General features: G+C 41.8%; 1 long non-coding RNA gene across 1 annotated transcript in view; it reads right to left on the bottom strand.

Annotated features, from left to right (window-relative positions):
• Positions 1–5,769: 5,769 nt before the first annotated feature.
• Positions 5,770–10,638, bottom strand: part of LOC144585776 (uncharacterized) — a 78,851-nt gene continuing 73,982 nt past the window's right edge. The window contains exon 2 of the long non-coding RNA XR_013540321.1: positions 5,770–6,345. This is a non-coding gene — a long non-coding RNA (uncharacterized LOC144585776). The remainder of the gene's footprint in view (positions 6,346–10,638) is intronic.

Genomic DNA, 10,638 nt, shown 5'->3' with positions numbered 1-10,638 from the left:
TGTTTCTTTTTGTTGTGGAAGGGCTCGCACTCAGGGGTGCAGAGAGTATAAGGCCAGCGGTTCTGATGCTCCACCAAGGGCACCACTTCTTAAGGTGGCTCAAAGGTCAGTTCATGTTTTTTTTCTAGGTGGTGGTGCTCTCTGTGCTCATTCAGAGTATCCTCCACAGTTAAGAGTTGGGAGGAGAAATCCACCAATTGCTACCTGGAGTGGAGTTCGAAATCACAATTCACAAAATCCACAATTCACAAAATCTTGGTGCACAGATTGAAGAAGATAGATTAATATAAAAAGCTAGCTGTTTGTTTCATTTTTTTTTACAGGTCTAATAAAAGTATACCCTGTTCTTACATTTGAATAGTCCACACAGTCATATTTATATTGTTTCCAAGGAAATAGCCTATATATTTCACTGAAAACAAGCCTAAGAATATGGTCATCCCATCTAGCAAAAAACCTGGATATGGTCCTGTTCCTGGGTAGCTTGTGGAGCAAGCAGGGTTGGCATTTCTTCTTCTTCTTTTAATTTATTTTTTATTTTTAACAACTTCAGATAAGGTAAGGAGTATAAAATATAGAGGGGGATATGGGGGAACAAAAGAGGGGGAAGGAGAACACAAAATGTACTGTCATCCAATCTCTTCATGTTGCGATATCAAGTCGACTTTTTGCCTTTCTACAATTTGATTGCCCTCCAGGTTTCAACTTACAGTTATATCTTTGTTTAATGATATGTTATTCAAGCACTATCTGGTGCTTATTTAAAAATTATTATGAGTTAAGATCCAAAGAAGAGTTAGAAACACAAAACATATATCTAGACTGGTGGTCCAGAGCACAAGTAGAATCTGGGTATAGAAAAGATAAAATAGACGGCTTTTACACAGAACAAACGATATTCGATAAACTTCTGCTGGGCTCAAATGATAAAGTAATTAAGAAAATGTATGATTATTTGCTTGAAACTAAAATGCAAGATGAGATGGTAAAATAATGTATGATTAGGTGGGCACAAAATATAGGACATAATATTGATATTGATCAATGGTTGCAAATACTGTACGGAAAAATAACATAAAGCTCACAAAATCAGTAAATTTTAAGGAAAACATATATAAGATGTTTTATAGGTGGCATATGACTCCGAAAAAATGATTTATACAGAGGTGTCAAATGTTTGTTGGAAGTGCGAAGCACAAGAGGGAAACTTTTACTATATGTAGTGGACTTGTAGAATAGCAGTTCTGGGGTTAGTGGAACATTGCAAAGCAGTACATACTCTGTTGCAAAAAAATAAAAAAATACTGCTTTGCAATGTTCCACTAACCCCAGAATTGTTTTTACTGAGCATTATACCAAGACAATATAGATAAGACAAAGAACTACCTAGTTATATATATAGTCACTACAGCCAGTATTCTTTATGCTAAGAACTGGAAGAAATTGTAGATACTGAAACAAGATGAACTCATTGAGAAGATATGGGAAGCAGCAGAAACGGATATTCTATCAGAAGTGTTGAAAGACTGTCCAATACAAAAAGCAACTGAACGCTGGGATTTATTATATAAATGGCTTGAGTCACCAGATAAAGCAGGGGTGGCACTTCAACACAAAATTAGGGGGCATCTCCCTGTTCGGGTCATAAGGTACCCGTGGCCCTGCTTCTGGAAATCTTGGGACTATCATAAACAGCCAGCAGGTTTATTCACAACCTTATTATGATTTCAGATGAATAATCTTGGTATCAATACTGCACACATCTTGCCATTGCTGTGCTACGGATGATGAGAGTTGCAGTTCAAATATACCTGAATGACTTCTTTGCAAAAGCCTTTGACGCTGCAGGTTTTCAGTACCCTGACCTTGGTCTGACTTTGATGTTATTTTACTCATGGAAGTTCACATTGTTTTCAGTAGTAGATATTGATTTTACTGTATGCTGCTTTGGGACTAAACTGAAAGGAGGGGGGGGACAACATGGCAGTACATAAATAATAATCTAACAATTATCTCCAGATCAATATTTTTCACATGATAACACTGGATAATAATTAACAGACTTGTGATAAATCCTGATGCCTTTTTCTTAATCTCTAACAGGCCTCCACTACCCAGCAGATAGCCATGATTATGAGTCTTCCATAAGATGCATATGAGGTTTGGATTTAATCTGCATACAAAAGAGCGCTGTTTCATCATGCTCTGTTCTCTCTCTCTCTCTCTCTTGCTTTCTTTTTTAAATAGATTAGCGAGCTGGAGCTTGTACTTCAGCAGCTGTACAATTAACTGGCAGTAAACACATCTGATAATTGTTTTGTACTTGTGTCTTGGTAACCGCAGAAAATTGATTGTCTCCTGAATGCTTAGTGCAGGCTTTGAGCCAAATTTCATTGATATCAGTGAGTATCTTTCATATTATTTCATAGTCGTTCATTGGTGAGTTGAGACACACACATCTGATGCATCTGATTGTGACCTTCTAACTATCGATTGACTGATGCATGCATTCATATACTAAAAGGCTTTTAAGTGCTTCCTTATCTTTCCTTTGTTTCCATAGCCAACTAAAGATGTATACATTTAATACAAATTTACTACTGTTTATGTCTCATATCGCTTTCCCCTAATCTCTCCTGTACTGTGCAGTCACCAAATTCTTGCCCTATCATCCTCACATCATGCATTTCCTCCTCAGACACACTTCACGGCCAAAGATCTGCAACTGGGGCAGAGAAACAAACACTGTGATATTATGAGCTTTCATTTTATTTTTTATATTGCCAGGCAAAGGTGTGATGCCATGAATGAAGGACTTTGAGATCAGAAGTCCAAAGGTCTACTCATCAGAATAAACCAAAGAGCTGCAGTTATGACACAGTTCAGATTAATACATACTAAAATTCAAAGAGGTTCCCTCTGTAAAACATAAACTCCAGAGTCTTGAATTGCCTAATTGCACCACTAGACAGAAAAGGGGGAACTTGACAAATGTTTAACTCCTTTTTTGCAGATAGAGATCTGGGACTGATAGAAAGAAGAGCTTGATCAAGGTCCCACAGGAGTTCGTAACAGCATCTGGACTTTGCACTTTCACAGTCTAATTTTCATTCGCTGCCCGATATTGGTCATGCATTCACAGCAAAACAAAGTACTGGTTCTTCAGTATCACTGAAGAAAATCAGTGCTTTACAGCAGTGGTCCCCAACCTTGGGCCTCCAGATATTCTTGGACTACAACTCCCAGAAGCCTTCACCACCACTTCTGCTGGCCAGGATTTCTGGGACTTGAAGTCCAAGAACATCTGGAGGCCCAAGGTTGAGGATCACTGCTTTACAGGAAAGTTCTTAGAAAGTATGCTATAATGTATTTTTTTAAAAATGTGGTCAGGGTGATATGGGAAGAATGGAAAGAACTGTCTAACTGTCTTGTGAGAATGAACAGGTACGTATTTAGACAAAGATGGAAACACATTTGTGATCACGGTGCTTCTAGTACATTTGTTAAAAGTTCTGGGCAAGAAAGACAGAGAGTTCCAGCCATTTCTTTACCCCCATGCCGGCCATCTGTCAGGTCAGTACCAACACAATTAATATAGGACATATTTGGATATATTAATATAAAGGATTTTTTTTTCCTGGAGTGGGCCGCAAGAGAGAAGAGAAAGGATTAAATATTTCTCTCCCAAGTCATTAATTTCACACACAATATTTAGTCTGGCTCTGAGACACAAACAAAACACCAGGTAAAAGGTAAGTTAAACATTAATGGACAAATACTGACCCAAAATAGAATTAACAGACAAATATTTAGAGAGGAGGTAGCAATCTGATGCTGGAACAGATCTTAGAAGTAGAGGTCCTTCTTTATCATATTTCATGAAACACAAAAAGAACTAACAGGACACCTTGTAAGATAGGAACCAGGAAGTTTTTGCCTTGGAATCCAGAACGTACCAGTTGTGTGAAAATCTTGGCTGCAACTTAAAAACGGGACTGAATATAAGCACACATACATTAAGTACACAAGCTTTATTAAAAAATTGGTGTTGTGTGACTTAATGATGAAGCCTAAGTCTCTAATCCAAAATAGTTATTTATGTAAGCTAACCACATTATTAATCTGCAGTTAAAAGTTTATTTCAAGTCTTACCTGCAGTATTTTCCACTGCTGAACCAAGCCTCTTTTTAATACAGTAGTAGCTTGTCCCTTAGAAAGCTGTCATATAACAAAGTCAAGATCACTGGGCTATCTAGGTCAGTACGTATTCCCTGGCTGTGATTCTCTAGGGTTGCAGTCAAGAAACTTCCTTGACTGAGTCCTACTTACTAAGTAAGCCACATAAATACGACCAAGAAAGAGGAAACATATCACAGAAGAAACAGGTGTCAATTTGCACAAAATCGGCACATTCTGATTTATGCTTATAAATGCAAATCGAGATACCTAGTGTAATAAGAATTAAATATATCTCACATGAGATCTAATGATTCTGTGTGCCTTTCTCCTGTCTTATTTTGTCCTTCCTTCCTCTTTCTTCATGACAGATGCACCACAGTAAAATGTATAAACATATCAAATTATTATTATTCTTTTGCCCCAGTAACAGGCAACACCAAGAACATTTGAGGCAACTGATGCCAAATCTTCTGTGGTATATACTGAGGGGTGTAGAGTGTGCTGTCATATGTGTGAAATTGCTTGTTCTTCTCCGCATGCACAATGAACTGTCTTAGTGAAAGAAAAAGAAAAAAACACCACCAACAACCTCACCCTATTTTCTTAGGTTCATTTTAGCTCTGTTAGCCCTGGTCTCTACCCCATCGACTTCCAGATAACTCCGTTCTCTCGGTAACTGAGGGCTTGACTTTCCTGAGGCTCAATCCATTTTAAGCAAGAGGTAATTCTTTCTCTCCATATTACGATAGTCCTGGCATTCTCTGCTGTTTCTTCAAGATTCACAAAGGTTCTGCAAAGGCTTTTCCATGATTTTAACCTTGGATGGGTGGGATAGTAGATGAACAGTGGATGTGCATTGGATGTAGATACTTTGACTCTTTCACTGTGGGCTGCTACCCATCTTTACCCATCTCTAGCCTCCTAGAGTGGTCTGGTAGTTCAGATAGGTGGGGTATATAAATAAATAACAAATAAAATAAATAAATCTCTGTACGTCACTGGTTACAATGCCTGATAGGTAACAGCTTTTATCAGTAAGAGCTGCCGTCAGGCATCCAGTAATGATTCTACAACTTTCACTGAGTGTTATACCTACCTGTTTTGCATGGGCTGAACTGTGCCACATGAGGCAGGTGTATTTGTCTGTGGAGCAGCATAGGAGCAAGTTATAGTTTTGTGGTTGTGTGCCTCAAGTAGTTCCTGGCAGCTCTGAAAGAGTATTGTTCCTCCTGGAGACCTTTTGCTTTGTGTTTTGGCAATGTTTCCTATAGGTCAGCACATGATCCAAATTACGTAACACATAACTATTTGGGGGCAAAATACTAATCTCATTCAATCCAGGTAACCTGAAATTTCCAAGATGAGTACTTGTTTCTCAGATGAAAGAGGGATTGGTTGTTCTGAGTTTTTCAGGCTCTTTGGCCGTGTTCTGAAGTTTGTTCTTCCTAACATTTCGCCAGTCTCTGTGGCCGGCATCTTCAGAGGACAGCAACCTGTGCTCTGGTGTAGTTGGCTTGGGACTGCAGTATTTATGGCTGTGAGATAGGCTTTTGTCTTTTTTTGTAGATGGGTGATTCGTGTCTATTGTTCTGGGTGTATTGAAGTGGAGAGAGTTGATAGTTTTAAATTTCTGGGCACTTACATCTCAGAGGACCTCTCATGGACTATAAATGCCAACATGCTAATAAAGAAGGCACAGAAGAGGCTGTATTTCCTGAGAATGCTCGGAAAGTTAAATTTATCACAGCATTTACTTCTGTCCTACTATCGTAGCACCATTGAGAGTGTCCTAACCCAGTGGTTCTTAACCTTTTTGAAAGAAACGCCCCCTTGAGCCATTGAGGAAGTTATCATCGCCCCCCCTCCCTGCGGTGATGATTTATTTATTTATTTATTTATTTATTTATTTATTTATTTATTTATTTATTTATTTATTTATTTATTTATTTACGACACTTAAATCCAATGACCCCTGAAAACAAAATTAAATTCCAAGAAAATGAAATGCCCCCCAAAAAGTAACATTTAATGATGTAGTGGCAACTTACTTTTAAGACGCAAAAAGAAATATAAAAAGGGCATAAAAACAAATGCAGGAACTAAAAGTTTCAAGACAAAAAGTCTGAAACTAAATTAAAATGGGAGGAAAATATATATTCATGCACACTGTAAAAAGGCTGCAGTCATCTTCACAGGTTTGGCTTGCTCCAGCGCCCCCCTACCGCCCCCTTCTGCTCCAGTGCCTCCACACCGCCCCTTTTCGTTCTACCACCCCTCTGAAAAATGAAATCGCCCCCTGGGGGGCATTATCGCCCACGTTAAGAACCACTGTCCTAACCTATGGCATTCTGGCATGGTTTGGGAGTAGCTCTGTAGCGGACAAAAAAGCTCTACAGAGAACCATTAAAATTGCCCAGAATATCATCGGGCTCCAGCTACCAACCCTGGATGACATCTTCACATCCCGCTGTCTGAGGAAGTCACATAGCATCCTGAGAGACTCTTCCCATCCTGCTTATAACTTTTTTGAACTGTTACCGTCTGGCAGAAGATATAGAACAATTAAGACTCGGACCACACGTTTTCTAAATAGTTTTTATCCTAGAGCTATAATTGCAATTAATAAAGAGCTTAAAGACCACCAGTAGTGAATAATTAGTTGGACTGTGTTACTTGGCCTGAGGTGTAGAAGTTTGTATTTTTAGTGGGGGACTTCTAGTGGGTGGGGAGTGTTTGGGGAATGTTATGTGTGTGCATGTGTCTGGTCTCTGGGTGTCTGTGAATTTCGTTGTATGGGTATATATACTTACAATGACAATACATTATTATTATTATTATTATTATTATTGTTGTTGTTGTTGTTGTTGTTGTTGTTGTTGTTGTTGTTGTTGTTGTTGTTGTTGTTGTTGTGCTAAGGAGAAGAGATTATCTGTTCCTGTGGTTGATGGGTGTCATTAGCTGGTCTTTTGTGTGTAGTGATCCCCTGTCCTTGTGGCTGGGTAGAGTTCGTTGGCCTTTTGCACGTTGTATTTTTGAGAGCTGGGAGGGATTATTTGAGTCATAGTAGGGGTGAGCATAAATTGGTTTTTATCACAACATGCACCAAGTTCTTCTAATGCAGGGGTCTCAAACATGTGGCCTGGGGGCCATTTGTGGCCCGTCAGACGATAGTTTGTGGCCCCCGCCTTCCCTGCCCCCCTGAAGCGCCCATACATCCTCTGCTGTCAAGAGTAAAAAAAAAAGCCTCGCCTCGCTCGCCGGCTCTCTCCCAAGACAGTGCCTCCTGCACCCTCCATCTGGAACTGCAGCCTGCCAGCCAGCCCGCCTGTCTGCCAGCTGGTAGGCTGCAGTTCTGGATGGAGGGTGCAAGAGGCACTGTCTTGGGGGAGAGCCGGCGAGCGAGGCATGGTGCTGGCCCTTTTCCCCAAGCACCCGACCTGCCGCTGAGTGATGCCTGAGAGTGGAGCTCGCTCCTGGCCCGTCCTCAGAGAGCGCCTCCGAGCCGCCAACAGCAGCTGCCACCACCACTTCTTCCAGGGAAGCGGCTCTCTGGCTCTCTTTCTCTCTCGGCACCCCCAGCACCAGCCCAGCCAGCAGTTGCCTCAGCGCCCTGCGGCGCTTCCTCCTCCTCCTCTTTGTCCTGCTTCAGCCATCTCGGCTCTGGAGGCTGCCTGGGCTTGCCTTGCAAAGTTTACTCCTCTGTCATGGTGGAGGTAGCTGCTGCTGCTGAGTGTGCCTTTTTTTGAGGGGGGCCCTCAGAGGAAAGTTGCTGCATCTCCATGTGTGTGTGTGTTTGTGTGTGTGCATGCGCGCGCACCTGTAGGGGCCCCTGCCCCATTCTGTTTAATTTTGCAGGTACTGGTGGGGGCTTTTCTCCTTTGGCAAGGCGAATTCTGTGAGGGTTTTTTTTAATTTTATGTCGTGTCCTCCTCCTCCTGGCTAGGCGGTCACTGGCGCTCCCTCCTCTGCTTCTTCGTCCTGCTGCTGCTGGTAGTAGTGAAGGAGCTGGAGGGGGTCAGGGCCGGCGACAAGGGCTTGCGCCCCCCTCCTCCTTGGAGCCCCAGCTGGGCTAAGGAAACTCCTGGGTGGCTTCCTCAGGCTCTTGCTCTGCTTGGCGGAAAATCTGATGCGGCCCAGCTTCATCCAGACTCTGCCTCCAGCGGCCCCCAGGTAAATTGAGTTTGAGACCCCTGTTCTAATGCATCTGTTACAAAATGTTCTACCATCCCAAAGCTGTTAACTGAACAGCAACTGCAAGATTCTCAGCATAAATAGAACTTCTGGTGCATTGAGGAAGTAGTTGGTTATTGGTGTAGAAAGTAAACAAAAAGGAGCCAGTACAGTGTGCTTGGGTAGACCATTTTTTAGAGCTCCCATTGTCAGCTATCTTCAATATGTTATGTTAAATTTAGGATTTGAGTTGTATAATTCCTCTGAAGTCTAAATGCAGTCTAGATGAAGCTGGGCGATCCGCCGAAGATGTAAATGGGCAGAGTGAACCATGGACGTTACCTGGGTCTCCATGGTAAGCGCCGGGTCACGATGGACCCCCAGACTGCGAACCGAATTCTTTGTGGTGAGAGTCACCCACCCAAAAGAGAGGGAGTTCCCCAAACCACTGACATCAGGGCCACCCACCCGCAGGACCTCCATCTTGTCCAGGTTCAACCTTAGTCTGTATGATTCCATCCATTGCAGAATGGCCTCCAGGCAGCGCTCAAGGGACGGAATCGCTTCCAGGGCAGATGGAAAAAAGGAGATGTAGAGCTGGGTGTCATCAGCATATTGGTGACATGAAGGTCCACATCCCCGGATGACCTCCCAAATGGCCTCATATAGATGTTAAACAGCATTGGGAGATGATCAAACCCTGCGGAACCCTACAACTGAAGGGACCACAGGGCCGATACATTCTTCCCAAGCTGCACTCTCTGAGAATGGCCCTCCAAAAAGGACCGGAGTCAAGTGAGAGCAAGGCCACCAATCCCCAACTCAGAGAGCCTCTCCAGGAGGATACCGTGGTCGACGGTATCAAAGGCGGCTGAGATATCAAAGAGTACAAGCAAGGACATTCAGTTCCTGCCAGCCTCCCTAGGTAGGTCATCCAGCAGGGCAAGCAATGCTGTTTCCATGCCGTGGTGTGACCTAAAGCCCAAATTAAATGGATCCAGGCCATTGGATTCATCCAAGAGAGCCAGAAGCTGGTCCGTCACCACCCTCTCAACTACGACAAAGTAGTGAGATCAGCCTGAAGTTCTTTTTTAGATTTGTGGGTTCTGTACCAGGTTTCAAAGTACCAGTCATTCTTGCTTTTGCCCACATTTTTGGACTATTAAGGAGAGTCAAATGATTATTAAAGACATTAAGGAGCTACTTTTTAGTTATTGTGCCAAAATGTTTTATCTGATCTATGCAGATGTTATCTACAATTGCTGCCTTGCGAATTCTGCAGGTACGAATAACTTTTTCCAGTTCGTTTAAGCTGAACTGTCTTGTAAGGTGTTTGGTCACCAGTTGCTGGTTTCTTTCAAATGTAGGTTCTGATTTCATATAGTGATGTACAGGCCTGAGAAATTATTTGGCTATTTGATTTGCTGAAACGTTTATGTGACTAAGGCCTTTAGTTGGGACATTGTTAAACTACTTTAATCTCCAGGCCTTTTAACTTTTTTTAAAAAGTACTTATTTTTTCTATGAATTTTGTCAATAATCCCGTTTTAACTTATTGAGACAGAATAATTATTTCTTCCCATAAGTGATTTTGTTCAAATAGCAAAAATAAAACATTATTCATGTTGGCCACTATTTCTGGAGTTAGTTGGTTCTGCATCCTTGGGACGTGGACAATCAGGATGATCTTTCATTCCCCTGGACAAACTGGTCACTGGCCTCTAAGACAATGGATGGTACAGTTTAGGGTTGAAGTGCTGCCATAAGTTGGCACATTATGAGCTGATGCTGTTTGTTCAGAACTGGGGTACAGACTGACTTTTCATACCATTAGGCTTTAAGCTCACTAGCAGAAATCAAGCACTAACTGCTGATGAGCATTCTCCAGGACCCCTCTTTCCTTTTCATTACATGCCATCAAGGTATTTCTGATTTATCATAATAACCCTAATAGGATTACTGAGGGGCCTTACGCTGAGAGAGGCCAGGAAAGAAAGAACAAGAAACCGGGCCTTCTCGGCAGTGGCCCCTTGGCTGTGGAATACTATACCAACTGAAATCTGCCTGGCTCCTTCGCTGGGTGTTTTTAAAAGCCATTTAAAAACTTGGCTCTTTAGGCAGGCCTTCCCTCCAGGTAATTAACTGTTTCGTTTCTTTAATTTCCCATCTTGATAATGTATATATCTACTAGTTAGTTGTTGTATTATTAGGTTTTAGTAACTATATTATTCTATTGTATTTTATCATTTTTCTAACCCGCCCCAAGTAGACTTTGGCAGGGTATAAGTC

Source organism: Pogona vitticeps, chromosome 1 (genome assembly GCF_051106095.1).
Source record: "Pogona vitticeps strain Pit_001003342236 chromosome 1, PviZW2.1, whole genome shotgun sequence".
NCBI lineage: Eukaryota > Metazoa > Chordata > Lepidosauria > Squamata > Agamidae > Pogona > Pogona vitticeps.
Note: the sequence above shows the minus strand (reverse complement) of the source record. Positions and strands in the feature narration are given on the sequence as shown.